Raw genomic sequence first — 13823 nt, 5'->3', positions numbered from 1 at the left:
TGGGTGAGGAGCCTCTGATTGCCCTGGTTCAGCTCGAGGGTCAGCAGGTGGTCACATCCTCTGCATGACCTCCTAAAAATGTCAGAGTAGGCTAGCATCGACACAACCCTAAAATCCCTTATGAGTTGACATAAGAGAAGGTTATTCTTGCTTGTACTAAGGTGTATTTCCTCAGGCAGTTTTAGGAACCCAGATTCCTTTTATCCTAGGGCAGGGGTCAGCAAACTTGGCTCGTGAGTCAAATACTGTTTCTGTCATATTTTTTTGTACATGAAGTTTTATTAGAACACAGTCACATCCATTCATATGTATTTGAGCTTTTTAGCTGTTCTCATGCTACAATGACAGTGAGTACCTGTGACAGAGGGAGCAGAGCCCATGAACCTGAAAATAGAACTCTCAACACGTCACAGAAAAAGTTTGTTAAGCCTTGCCTTAGAGCTTGGGAATCTTGTCTCAGATTCTCTGATTCAGCCTACAGAAGACGGAAGAGGAGTGGAAGGTTCTGTGGGAGGTTTTTATAAGCTGTATCTGGAAATGGCGTCCATCAGTCCACCTGCATTTCATTGGCCAGCGCTCAGTCAGAGACAGTACCTAGCTGCTTGTGCAGGAGAGACATGCAGTCTTAGAAGTGGCCCAGGGACAAACCTATAGCAGTTCTACACAGACTCATGCTGTGTGAGACTCTCCCATGTACTCTATTTTCTTTGTTCCTCAAAACAGTTGCTTAATAAGTACAGTATTCCTTTGTGGATGAGGTACCTGAGGTTCAGAGAGGTTAAGCAACTTGCTTCAAGGTCACCCAGTATCAAGATAGTGGGAGTGGGGATTTGAGAGTCAGGATATCTTGCTCTGAAACTTGCACTATTCTCTCTGAAAAAAGCTTTTTAAAAATCATGGTAAAATATACATAACATGTACCACTTCAGCTATTTTTCAGTGTACTGTTCAGTGGTATATTAAGATATTTTGGAGAATGAAGAGTTCCTTAGACTTTGATAGGAATTTAAAAGCTCAGGGCTTTCATGTCAGTGGTAACATTAAAAAGTCAAGCACAGTCAGGCTTATCTGGGTCATTTCTATAAAACTGAGTACTGACATAAAATTTCCAGTCTCACATTTTAGTTTATGTTTATTGGGTGCCAACAGTGATGCTTTATTGTCATAAGCTGGTAAGAAATGGACAGAAGTGGATTTGATACTGAAATAACTCCTTTAATCTCTTCCTATACCACATGGATTAAGGAATGCTTGGTGGTGGTTCTGAAAAAGAGAAAAATGGTAGAAGAATTGAGCCATTACACAAGACATAATTATACAGACATACCAGCCTAAAAAGAACCTACTTTATTGAACTCAGAAGCATCTTGACATTTGTGTGGGAATTTATTTCCCAGAAAACAGTGTTTCTAGACTTTTTTTAAAATTGTATCTTTATAAATCTTTGCTTTTGGGATGCTTTTTCATTCTTTTTGTAATTTGGTTTCATAGTTGTTTGTGCCGTGTGCATAAAGAATTTATCCCTAGTTTAATGCTTGTGCATATTTAAGATAGTAAAATTAATTAAAATAAAAACATGAGGGATCCAGGAGTCTATTTTCTTTTTAAAGATATGTGTATAGTCATCCCTCAGTATCCAAGGGGGATTGGTTCCATGCCCCACAGATAACAAAATCCAAGGATGCTCGAGTCCCTTATAAAAGGTGGGATAGTCCATTCGGCCATCCTATCCACAGGTTCCACATTAAGGAAATTCAACCAACCTTGGATCCAGAATGTGGGGATACAGAGGGATAACTGTGTGTGACTCAAGTTTACAAGAGGCCACCCCACAGAGATAGTTATTTGCTTTTTTTTTGCAAAAGGCTTATATTTGTTTTTTTTTTTTTTTTTAAATATTATTTTATTAGTTGGAGGCCAATCACTTTACAACATTTCAGTGGGTTTTGTCATACATTGACATGAATCAGCCATATAGTTACACGTATTCCCCATCCCGATCCCCCCTCCCACCTCCCTCCCCACCCGACTCCTCAGGGTCCTCCCAGTGCACCAGGCAAGAGCACCTGATTCATGCATCCCACCTGGGCTGGTGGTCCGTTTCACCATAGATAGTATACATGCTGTTCTTTCAAAACATCCCACCCTCACGTTCTCCCCCAGAGTTCAAAAGTCTGTTCTGTACTTCTGTGTCTCTTTTTCTGTTTTGCATATAGGGTTATATTACTCAGCCGTTAAAAAGAATTCATTTGAATCAGTTCTAATGAGATGGATGAAACTGGAGCCCATTATACAGAGTGAAGTAAGCCAGAAAGATAAAGAACATTACAGTATACTAACACATATATACGGAATTTAGATAGATGGTGGCGATAACCCTATATGCAAAAGGCTTATATTTGAATTAGAAAACCGAACCAGTCAGGACAGACTAAGCTAAGCTGCAATAACCAACAAACCCCAAATCCCCAGTGGCTTAAACCACATACTTACATTAAATCTGTTGGGTTTTGGCAAAGACCTCTGCTTACTGTGTCCATGACTGCAGGATACCAGCTGATGGATCTATCCTTGGTAATACCTCTGGTTGAGGGGAGCAACTACTGAGGGTCCTCTCACTTCTAAGTAAATGCTCTGGCTCAAGTAGGTCAGATGACCACACTTTACAAGGAGAGGACTGTAATTTTGGGGGGTGCCCAGAGGAAAGAGAAGCCAGGAATTAGCTGACAGCAATAATGTGTGTAACAGAAAGCATCCTCCCTCTTTCCATAAAGAAGTGCCCTGTGGCCTGGTTTCAACAATTTCTGTTCCCTGGTAGAGTTGTAGACAGTTTTCTTAATTTCATGGGCAGCTGTGGCTCTTGGGTTACAGCCAAAGTTGACTTCTTACTAGCCTCGGGGCAAGAGCAGATCTCAACCTCAGCTCCTCCCTTGTGAAATGGGAGAGAAATGTCACTTGCATAGTTTGTTGAGAGGAGTCAAGGTAATAACTCATGTGAAGCCTTGTCAATTGTAAGCTATTATCCCAAGGAAGTAATAGTATTGCTTCTGGCAATCACTCATGCCACACTGAGGATGAACAGATAGTAACGATTTCACCCTACAGCACTTGTTATACCATCAATATTTTCTCACAAAATTTCATGAAAATTAACAGGAAATTTCCTTAGGTGATCTGTGCATAGTTCTCCAATAATAGTTCTGAAAGAATAGTTTGCCAATAATAAAAACCAAAGTTTTCTTCCTGGCTAGAAAATTGCAGAGTATTTTACATAACTCCCAAATCTATATGGTCCAATTTTCTAGCAGATTCCTACATTTAAAAAATGTGAAGTTAGGTGGGGAGGGAGGTGGGAGGGGGGAACGGGATGGGGAATACTTGTAACTATATGGCTGATTCATGTCAATGTATGACAAAACCCACTGAAATGTTGTAAAGTGATTGGCCTCCAACTAATAAAATAATATTTAAAAAAAAAAAAAATGTGAAGTTAAACAGAAGAAGCACTATATATCTGGTTTAAGAAGCAGTAGCTTTAAGTTGGGGATCAGTACGAGAAAAATCACAAATGTCTCACAAAACAGCGCTGAAGATAGAAACACAGGAAGATTCTTGTACTACTGTAGCATCAATTCTTGAAATTCAAATCAGTCAAGTATCTTGGAGTTCTAGTTTAATAGAACTGGATGGCATCCTAAAGATGGTCTTGTTTTCCAGATGAAGAAAGATCTGGAAATTTTAATTGATTTGCTCTAGATCATGTTCCTTAAACACAAGTTGATAAGTCAAGTATTTTTGCCATTTCCTCAACCTGAAATTATAGAGATGAACACAATGGAGGAAGAAATGTTTCTGTGTTCCTCATATAACTGCTAATAAAAACTCTTCTAATCAAAACCTATAAAATTCCCTTCATTGTATATCTGCAATTAAATATTGCATTATAGAAGAAAAATCTACTGAAAATCCTTATAAAGGTCCAACAATGATTTTGAGATTCCTTTTCTGCATATCTAAAATTGAGTTGTTTCCCTCATTTCTGAGTTTCCCAAATGATGTTTTGATCCACAGGAAATGTATAAATTGAGTAAGAAAATAAGATTCTGATTTCTGGTTGAATAATTTCATTACCTGGTTATTCTATTAGATGTGAAAGTCTACTTTTCATCCTAGGAGAAGAATTTTCATATTGTCCACAAAAAGAAAAACATAAGGTTACCTTCCTAGGCATACTAGTTAGGACAGGCTCAATTATGCAGCAGTAAAAAATCCCTGGGACTTACAGTGACAAAAGATTATTTCCTATTCATGTTAGAAGTCCACTGTGGATTGGAGGGCTCTTCACTCCACATTATCTTTGCAAAGAGTGGCAGGCGGAGTGAAACTCCATCTGGGGGTGGCCAGCAGCTGTGACAAGGGAAAGAGGGTTTGGTGAATCGCACACTGGGGCTTAAAGCTTCTGCCTATAAATAACACATACTACTTCTGCTAATTCCTCATTTGTCAAAGCAAATTACAAGGTCCTATCTAAATGCAGAAGGATCAGAATACTTTAATCTTACCATGCACCTGGAAGAAGAAAAATCATAATTTTGGTGAGCATCTGTAATGACTAACATAATAGGAATAAAAAAAAGAAGAAAATGAAACAGGTCCCCTACCCAGCCCAGCTATCAAAAAGCCAGTGTCTTACATCATCAATTGGAGTAATAAAATATCTCTCAGCTGCACAAGAAAAACTCTTAACACATTAATTTGTGGCAGGTAAAATTTCCTGAATCTATCTTCATTACTCTTGCATAGAATGGGAAACAGGTACAAATTGAACTAAACTAAATGTGGGGCTGGGATGAAGTTTCTAGAAATGCCTGCTAAATGGGGAGACACATCCTTGCCTTGTGTGGATTTTTATTAGACTCATTTCTTTAAGGAGAAATTGCTTCTTTATGATATGATTATACCAGTCAGTAGAGTCTTTCTAAAATATTATGACAGTAGGAAAGTTAGAGCCTGGTCAGACAATAAAGTTCATATTCACTTAAATTGCTAATAAGAGTAATTGTTTAACAGGTCCCTCTACAAAGAGATTTTGAACCTTTAAAACAGCCTTTCTGGGAAATGTTGGAAGGTCTGGAATATGTTTAAAGGCTCTCATTTGTTTGTTTTATTTGGGTACAACTATTTGCTTACATATTTTTAAATTTTTAGTGTATTACTAGCAACAAAGTGTTTCAAGTGGGGGAAAAAAAAAAACTAGCTCATAATGTCCCCTAAATTAAAAAATAAGAGTTTTGTACTTCCCAGAATAATAAGCACTTTTATAGTCTTTCTTTAAATCCTTCTTGGTAAAAATCTACAAAGCAAAAGGAAAGGGTAAGAGTCAAAGGCTGCTGATTTACTGTTTAATTATATCTTTCCCCCCTGCCCCTTAAATTTTCTAATAGAGCACGGTTAACATTAACACCCCAACCACAATAAACCAAACATATTTTATTACATATTTTATGTTCAAGATGGAAATGAAGATATAATAGTGAGATAATTTTATACAGAGCTACCATGAATTCTCTGTGACTAGGGGCAAATCAGTTTTGTGTTTCATGCTTTAGTTTTCTGAACTATCATTACTAATTATATTAATAGCAATTTTTTATTGGGTAATGACTACAGTACAAGGGAGTGTATCAAATACTTTACATTTTTCCCTCACTTATTCCTCACAGCAAACCTGCTTTTACAAATGAGGAAATTGAAGATGAAATGACTTGACCAAGGTCGCCTAAATAGTTAGGAGTGGGAATCCTCTTTGGGGATAAATCATTGTGGTAATATTTCAACCAAAGTGTTTGATAATTGCAGTGTTTTTCTAATCCAACTCTCTGGGAAAGGAAAGAATTTAAATTGGCAGTGGTTCCTTTATTCATAAATATATGAATGCCCACTCTGTGCCTAGCCCTGTCTTAAAGCCTGTGGATAGAGAACTGAATAAATATGCAAGGCACAGAGGTTAAGAAAAGTGGGTTCTGGCCTTAGACTAAAAAACTTGGGTTAGGCTCTGCAATGTCACCGTGAATGGGAACTCTAGCTTCATCTGCAAACTGGGAAATTATATTGATGCTTATTTCATGGTTTTCATGGGTAAATTAAATGAGATAATGAAAGTCAAGTGTTTAGAACAGTACACTGCATAAGATGCTCCATGGTATGTGCTCAGTTCAGTTCAGTCGCTCAGTCATGTCCGACTCTTTGCGACCCCATGAACCGCAGCACGCCAGGCCTCCCTATCCATCATCAACACCCGGAGTCCACCCAAACCCATATCCATTGAGTCGATAATGCCATCCAACCATCTCATCCTCTGTCGTCCCCTTCTCCTCCTGCCCTGGGTCTTTCCCAGCATCAGGGTCTTTTCCAGTGAGCCAACTCTTCACATCAGGTGGCCAAAGTAATGGAGTTTCAGCTTTAACATCAGTCCTTCCAATGAACACCCAGGACTGATCTCCTTTAGGATGGACCAGTTGGATCTCCTTGCAGTCCAAGAGACTCTCAAGAGTGTTCTCCAACACCACAGTTCAAAAGCATCCATTCTTCAGGGCTCAGCTTTCTTTATAGTCCAACTCTCACATCCATACATGACCACTGGAAAAACCGTAGCCTTGACTGGATGGACCTCTGTTGGCAAAGTAATGTGTCTGCTCAGCATGTACTAATTTTTATTGTTATTTTTGTTATCGTTGTTATAAGCAACAATAGACATTGTTGGGGAGCTCCCTGATTAGGAAGGAGGGGGAGACATTTAAACGATATTTCCTGTCCAATGTGGTATGAGCATTAGGCGAGTCAGGGAACGGTGTGAGTGACTGCCTATAGAATAGGTTTGGAAAGCTTTCCAGAAGAGGTTAATTTGAGCCGGTGATTGCAAGGGGAGAGGAGCTTCTCCAAGTGGAGAAGGGTGTAGGCATTCTGCTCCTGTATAAAGATGCTGCGGCAAAGGTGTGTTTGGGAAACCTCTAGGCTCTGGCTAAGTGTGACGTTCTAGTGAGGGAAAGAAGAATGAAAAGCAAATGGAAAACCAGTAGTGGTAACTTGGGAGGTCTGGACCAGAAAAGGTTCTGCCTTGGGTGGCAGTGGTGGGAAGGATGCTGGGATGATCGCGAGATGGCGCTGTGGCTCCACGTAAAGGGAAGAGTCAGGCGCCGGCTTGTCACCACGCACCCATGGCAGCCTCGGAGAGGCGGGGCAGAGCTCTCTATGGATCTGGCGCCGTCTACACACAGTCACCAGATAATGATGTTGATGACGATAATAAATACTTAACGCAGATAGCCTGAAGCAGTCTCCTTTAGGACACACGGCGTCAATAATCAGAAACTGTCCGCAGAGGGTCAATTAAGAATGCAGAACTATCCAGCAGGGATCTCTGGGCAATCCAGTAAACCCGGCTGGAACCTGCCCCACCCTCTCTGCAGGCTAACCTGTAGCTTTTGGGCGGGTCCTGCACCCCGTGGGCAGCTCCCTGCTACCTGCAGGCTAAAGGAGCAACAGTTTTCCTTGTAGGATGCTGCCTGCACCTTTCGTTTGATTGGACCTGAGATTTTTTGTGACTACTTTGCAGGGTTTCATAGGCACACGTGGCACACGAATAACATATGAACCCAGGCTCAGACACATGTACGATGCTTTTGTGCAAACACACACATTTCTTCACATGCACACTCACAATCGAGACACATCTACACGTGACACACGCACACACTATAGACATGCCCTTGTGTACTCACGGTTGTGTGCAACAATCCTCAAGCACATGGACACGCATGTACCCAAGTGCACGATGTCACTCACTGCCACACACTCCTATTGCACAGGCCCACAATATGCAACCACTCTTTGTTTGTACAAACACATTTACACACTCACAATCACACACATCCAACCAAGACCTCCAAGCGCGGAACGGTGCATAAAAAACATCTAGTGAATTGCCCCTTAAGGAAAACACCCGAAAACTTTTTGTGACTCGGGAATCTTAAGCTAGTCTGCTAAAAACTCCTCTTCCCTTCTCCTACTTTCCACTAAGCAAACAGGCCTCCTACTCCTTCCCTTCCACTCCAAATCCTCGGGAAGACTGTTTCTTTCTTTTTGGATTTGCACTGCTGAAGGGATGCTAATTTGTAAACAGCCCAGCAGGCAGCCTCATTCTGCCACCCTGGAATCTCCTTCCGAGCGGGGAGCAAGGGCCATTCATACTCCAGAATCAACCAGCCTTATCAGACTCCAATCCTGCGGGTTGGAGGGCTGTGCGGAAGGGTCAGGGGAGGGGTACGGTCGCGCCCTGGGACAGCGTTGGACTGGGACCTTTCTGGCAATGCCGCCAGCTGTATTCTCTCTGCACAGAATAACGAGCTTTTAGCTGCGGTCATTCCGAGGCTATATGGCCTTCCTCCATTAAAGCACATCCGCAGATGTCCAGATTTCTGCCCTCTGAAGGGAGTCCCAGGCATCCTCACACAATCTTGCATTTAGTTAATTTCAATTAGGCGACTTTGCGTGTGCCTGGAGCTCTAAAAGTTCAGCTAAAGCTGGGGAGAAGCGGATGACTAGAGATCTCATAGCAAACGTGGCACAGTCAGGGCTGGAGCCGGCAGGACCCTAGCGCGCCCTGTCACTGGCCACCCAGAGATGCTCGGACCGCGATCGCGGGAATATGCGTACAGTTTTAGCGCTTTTCAGAACCCTTTATCCTCCTCTCTACTCTCTGCTACCTGCCCTTAGGGTACATCTTGCGCCCACGCTCCTTGGTCGTCTGGGATACCTACAGGCTTGAGAGCTAAAGGGATCTTTGAACGATGGAGGGCAAGAACCAAGGCAAACGCTGGAGATGAACGAGGACGCTGGGTGAGTGGTTCGGATCCAATTTTCAGGGTACTGGCTCTGGAGAAATTTCCGCTCAGCGGCTTTATCGGCAGTGCAGCCCTGGACAAGTTGTTTCATTTAAATCACAGAGCATCAGTTTTCTCACCTGTAAAATAGAGGTGATTTTACCCGCCTTCTTTGTTGGTTGTGGGAATTCAGTGAGTTTGTACGTATCAAACCTTCAACAAATGAGATCTCTTCTTACCTGGGGGCGCCCCAGGGGACCCAAGAGAGTCAGCAGGCTCGCCTGGGAAAGATTTATTGGGACCCCTTGCCTCAAGCCCCCCCTCCTAGGACGACTAAGCCTCCCAAGCCAGAGCCTCAACGGTGTTATTTGCCTGATTTCTACCTCCTAGCTCTCAGTGGGTGACTTTGTCCCTCTGTAGGCCTCAGTTTCCCTGTCTGTACTATGGGGCGAAGCATGCTTCCAGGGTCTGGAAGTGTCAGCCGGAATGGGTGAACAAACCGGGCTTTCTCTGCAGCCCTAGGGGTAGGAATCAGTGTTCACGGTCCCGGGAAATGGTCCCTTCTCTTTGCCGCTTGCCAGAGCACTGAGAGCAAGGAGGAAGGACAGACGGATTTCCAGCGAAACCACTGCCTCCTACTCCAGCGCACTCCCCGAGGGCAGTAGGTAGAGGTCTTTAGGAGGGCAGAGTCAGACTTTTGCCGAAGGCAACAGTGATCGACCCTGCAGGCTTCTGGGTGCGGCTCTGGGGCCGCAGCGGGAGTCGCGCACCGCCCAGGTCCTCGCTTTCCCAGGGTCCTGGACTCCTACTTACTCCCAACCCTCTCCTCTTTCGGCGGAGCCTTGGCCTCTGCACGCCCCTGCCAAAGACTCCAGGCTGAGGGTTGTCCGCCTTTGGGGCCGGCTGCATGCCGCAGTTCTTGGTACCTTTGACCTTCATCGCCCCATCTTTCCCAGCGTTTAAAGAGGCATCTCTCCCCCACCACAGCCCCCATTCACTCCGAGTGGGATCAGGCTAGCAGCAAAAGGCAGGGGGCATTACCCTGACAGGCAGCCCTTCCGGGTGTGCCTACCTTCTTAAGGGACTGAAATGAGGGAATTTTCAAATGACAGGTCCCAAGTCTGGCCTCCTGGGGGCGGACGAGCAGAGAAATTTCCCTCTTTCCCAGTGATGTCCCCCAAGTCCTGGTTTAGCTGTGTTTATCTTATCTCTGCCCTTTTGGGGAGAGGGTGTGTTTCTATTTGCACTCCCCAGAAGTTACTGCAGCATTGATGCTCTTTTGGAAATGGAATTGATCTCTCTGTACTGGAAGTGTCTGGGGAAGCCAAGAGCAAGAAGGCATCCAAGTTTGGGGTGGGGAGGGGAGCTTGCTCACTGGGTCTGAGTTGCCCCCCGCCCAGGGAGAGCCTGGGTACTGAGCAGCCTTGTTCACTGTTTGGAGCAACTGAGAGGGAGGATGTAGACATCTGCCACCCAACCATCCCTTGGAAGAAACTCTGAGGGACTCATCACAGAGGAAATATCAAACCTTGCCAACTGCTCCTTCCACATAAAAAGTTCCACATAAAAAGTCAATCTGCTATATATCTTCTTCATGTACATTTTCTTCACTCCTCACTTTCTTTGTCCCTAATTCTGTTGGTCTGGACATGGCCTGGAAAACTGCATTTCTAACAAAATTTCTCCTTCCCCCTTTTGATTAAGCTGATAAGCTGAGTTTGGGGATTGGCCTTTTAAATTACCCTAAAGTCATACAACAAATATACTATAAAGCCTGGCAATGCTATACACACAAATTTGTCTCTTCTCTCCACTGGAGATGTGACTACAATGTAAAAAGGATGAAGATGGCCTCAGTACATATAGTTACCCCTGTACACACACGTTTTGCTTTTTGGAGGTGGTGCAAACCTTATGTGAGGAAATACTGAAAAGCGTTTAAGACATTTTTCAAAGTTTAAACTTGTCAGTGGCTAGTTCAGTATTCACCAGAGGAAATCTACAAAAAGCTACCAGTCTGCTGGCCTGGGTGTCATTCCCAGTTTTCTAACACCCTGTTTGTCTCTTTTCCACCTTCTCTTTAGCTTCCTTCCTACTTAAACATTTATTACTGAGTGAGAAAGCACAAGCACACTCAGAAGGAAAGCTCCAGATACACTCTGCTTGATTCAAATAAAACACACTCACCATCCCAGGTGAAATCTCTGCTACCTCTGTACAAATGGACTTGGTCATATCAACTTTCCTGTCTCCTTTTATTAGTACTCTTTTCCTCCCAAGACCTGGTAGATGTGGAGGTTGTCTCCCTCTTATGTAGATCCTGGAGATTCTTGGCTCTCAGGCAGGAACTGGGCTGCCTGAATTTCTCTGGGCCAGTTTCTCTTTTGGATGAGATAGCTTCAGGCCCCTTCACAAACACATCATTTGTAGAGTGTGTCTAGATTTGCTTGACCCCTCCTAGAAATCCATCTGTTGTGTTAGTCTCACTGGTCCTGGTCCTCAGAGTGACTGTGTCTCCCCTTTCTCTGTCACCTTTGGCAGTGATCTGATATCTTGTTATGTGTTCCTCATTACTGGGGTTTGTACCTCACCAGACTCCACTTGGAGTCCTGAACACCATTTACTGGAGTGTAAAATAGAGATTCAGGAAGTTAAAGAGGGGGAGGTCTCTGTCTTTTGCCAGTGCTATCTGGGACTCTTGGATAGGAGGGTGGCCTCTGCATCCTGGTCCCCCTTCTTTAAAGGATCCCTTCAGAGAAGGCAGGGGAGGAAAGAAGGCAGAGGGGGCAGAGAAGTCTAGAAAGGGGAAGGGAATGGCTCTGGACACCCTTTGGGCCTAAACTTGGAGTTTTGAGAAGTTTTTAGCAGTCCAAGTTTCAATTGTGCAGTTAAATACTGTAGAGATGGATGTCCAGCCTTCCATTTTGCCTCTTCACAGATCTATAATCCTTCCAGTGTTTCCAACAACATACGCCTCATGAACGTCTACTGTATGACAGGATCTCTGGTAGGTGTGGGGATCCTGCCGGGTCAAACGGATCTCTTCAAGAGCATCTCAGAGGAAGTGGCATTAGTTATGGTACCAGGGAGGAAGCTCAGCACATTAAATGGTTCAAATTAAGTGGCATGAGACTGGGCAGGCTTTGTGCACAAGAGATAAAGCAGTGTTGAAGACAGTGGCCATGTATCCTCAGGCCTGAAATAGTCTTTCAACTAGTTTGGAAGTGGCTCTTGCTTTTCTGCTCTGTGAAGAGCACAAAGCTTAACTTCTGCCTGTCTCCATTCCATTCAACATGGGCATGTGTACTTTTCCATCACTGACCCGATGAGCTTCCTAAATCAAAGGGCCAAGAAAGGCAAGCAGAAAGGGGACCTGGATTTCTGGCAGAGAATTTCCCCAAAGGAGCCTTTAGCAGATTTGGCTTCAGTCAGGGAGTTCCTTTGAGAGCAATGAAACAGAAGTTCACCATGTGCTTATTAGAGGTTACAACCTGCTAAAAAATGATGGGGCACATTACCCAGAAACATCTAGCTATTTCCTTTGCCAGCCACAACCATATATGTTGAAAGATCTGAGGTAGGGGAGCATTTATTCTTCCCTTCCTCCTTCCCTCTTTCCCTCCCTTCATTCCCTCCTTCCCCAGATCTTTCTTTCTGGACAGGTCGCAGAGTGAGAAGTTGGGGGAGGGTTTGTTCAAGCCCCCAATTTTAACAGAAAGAACAAGGAAGAGAGAAACCCTACACCAAGTAACTCATCAGAGATGTTGTTTTTGTTTCGGTAGTTACACTAAGGAAAAAATCTATTTGGGGGGCGGAGATGAGAGGGTGGGGATTGAATGCCAGCAAAATTTAAAACGCAGCCTGGCACATCTACAGTGAGAGCATTCTTTCCACCGTTTACCTATCCAGCAGAATATTCCAAAGAAGTGAGCGTGTGAGGCCAGTGCCTAACGCCGGCCGTCTCCAGGCAAGCGGTCCAGCGAGAAGTGTAGGGGCAGAGCCCGGTCCACCTCTCCCTGGGGATCCACAGCGCTTCCCTTGCCCCGGCCCAGGGTCCACCCGTCCTACCTCTCCCTCCCAACGTGGAGGCAGTGCCCTCCGCGAGCTCCCAGCGCCGACCTCGCGCACCCATTTTTCCAACCCACCACCCCCTCCTCAAAGCGAAGAGGTGGGCACCTGGGATGCGCGTCCTGCTTTCTCTGCCCGAGCTCTCCCGTCTCCTCCACTTTTGCCCCCGACGTCCCAGAACAGCGGAGCAGGACACGACCCTGGGAGGGCGCAGCCTGTGCGCCTCGAACGCGCTCAGAGAGCGGCGAGGATGCTAAGCGGACTGCAACGGCCAGGATGCAGACCCCAGCTCAAATCCCTGAGAAGAATATCCTCCTCCCCTTCCTTCTGTTTCCCTTCAGCCCGGGACTTCCCAGCTCAGCCCCGCTCCTCTCCAGCTCGGACGCGGGTACGCAGCAATCCTTCGCTCGCCACTTTGCAAAGAACTTTGGCCGGCTACCCTGCGCCACCCGGTGAGGGATGTTAATGAGGGAGCGTGGCCCTGCGCTGAGAGCCCGGAGGCTCCGGCGCCGCGATTGGCTACGGCGAGGCGGAAGGATGACGTTATGCAAATGAGAGGGCGGGCCCTTGGGGGCGCGGGCCCCGCCTCCTCCCTTTGGGGTTAGTGTGCTTGTGTTTAGCTCTGGGGAGAGTCAAACTGGATTCCATAGGGAAAGCCTGCAAATCACTTCTATTTTAGCAAGGAGAAAACAGAATCTCTATCTAGCAGGGTCCACCTCTCTCTCTCTCCCTTTCCTCTCCTCTCCTTTCCTTTTTCTGTCTTTCCCTACCCCCTCCCCCTTCCCCCCACCCTACTCTCCCTCTCTGGTGTATCTGTCTACGGCAACCAGCGTCCTCCTCATCTATACACGCTGAAAGGAAAGAAACATCTTT

At 45.0% G+C, this 13823-nt stretch overlaps 1 long non-coding RNA gene across 4 annotated transcripts; it reads right to left on the bottom strand.

Annotated features, from left to right (window-relative positions):
* Nucleotides 1-871: 871 nt before the first annotated feature.
* Nucleotides 872-13614, bottom strand: LOC136156335 (uncharacterized). 4 transcript variants are annotated; one of them, XR_010660936.1, is made up of 5 exons: nucleotides 13059-13614; nucleotides 4284-4407; nucleotides 4132-4169; nucleotides 2494-2677; nucleotides 872-1263 (listed from the first exon to the last, which is right to left on the bottom strand). It is a non-coding gene; the product is annotated as an uncharacterized lncRNA (long non-coding RNA). The 4 variants fall into 4 exon arrangements; XR_010660937.1 differs by having other exon boundaries at nucleotides 2494-2661; XR_010660935.1 differs by lacking the exon at nucleotides 4132-4169.
* Between the last annotated feature and the right edge of the window lie 209 nt (nucleotides 13615-13823).

This window comes from Muntiacus reevesi, chromosome 1 (genome assembly GCF_963930625.1).
Source record: "Muntiacus reevesi chromosome 1, mMunRee1.1, whole genome shotgun sequence".
NCBI classification, from domain to species: domain Eukaryota; kingdom Metazoa; phylum Chordata; class Mammalia; order Artiodactyla; family Cervidae; genus Muntiacus; species Muntiacus reevesi.
The sequence above is the reverse complement of the archived record's forward strand: the minus strand, read 5'-3'. Positions and strand labels throughout refer to the sequence as shown.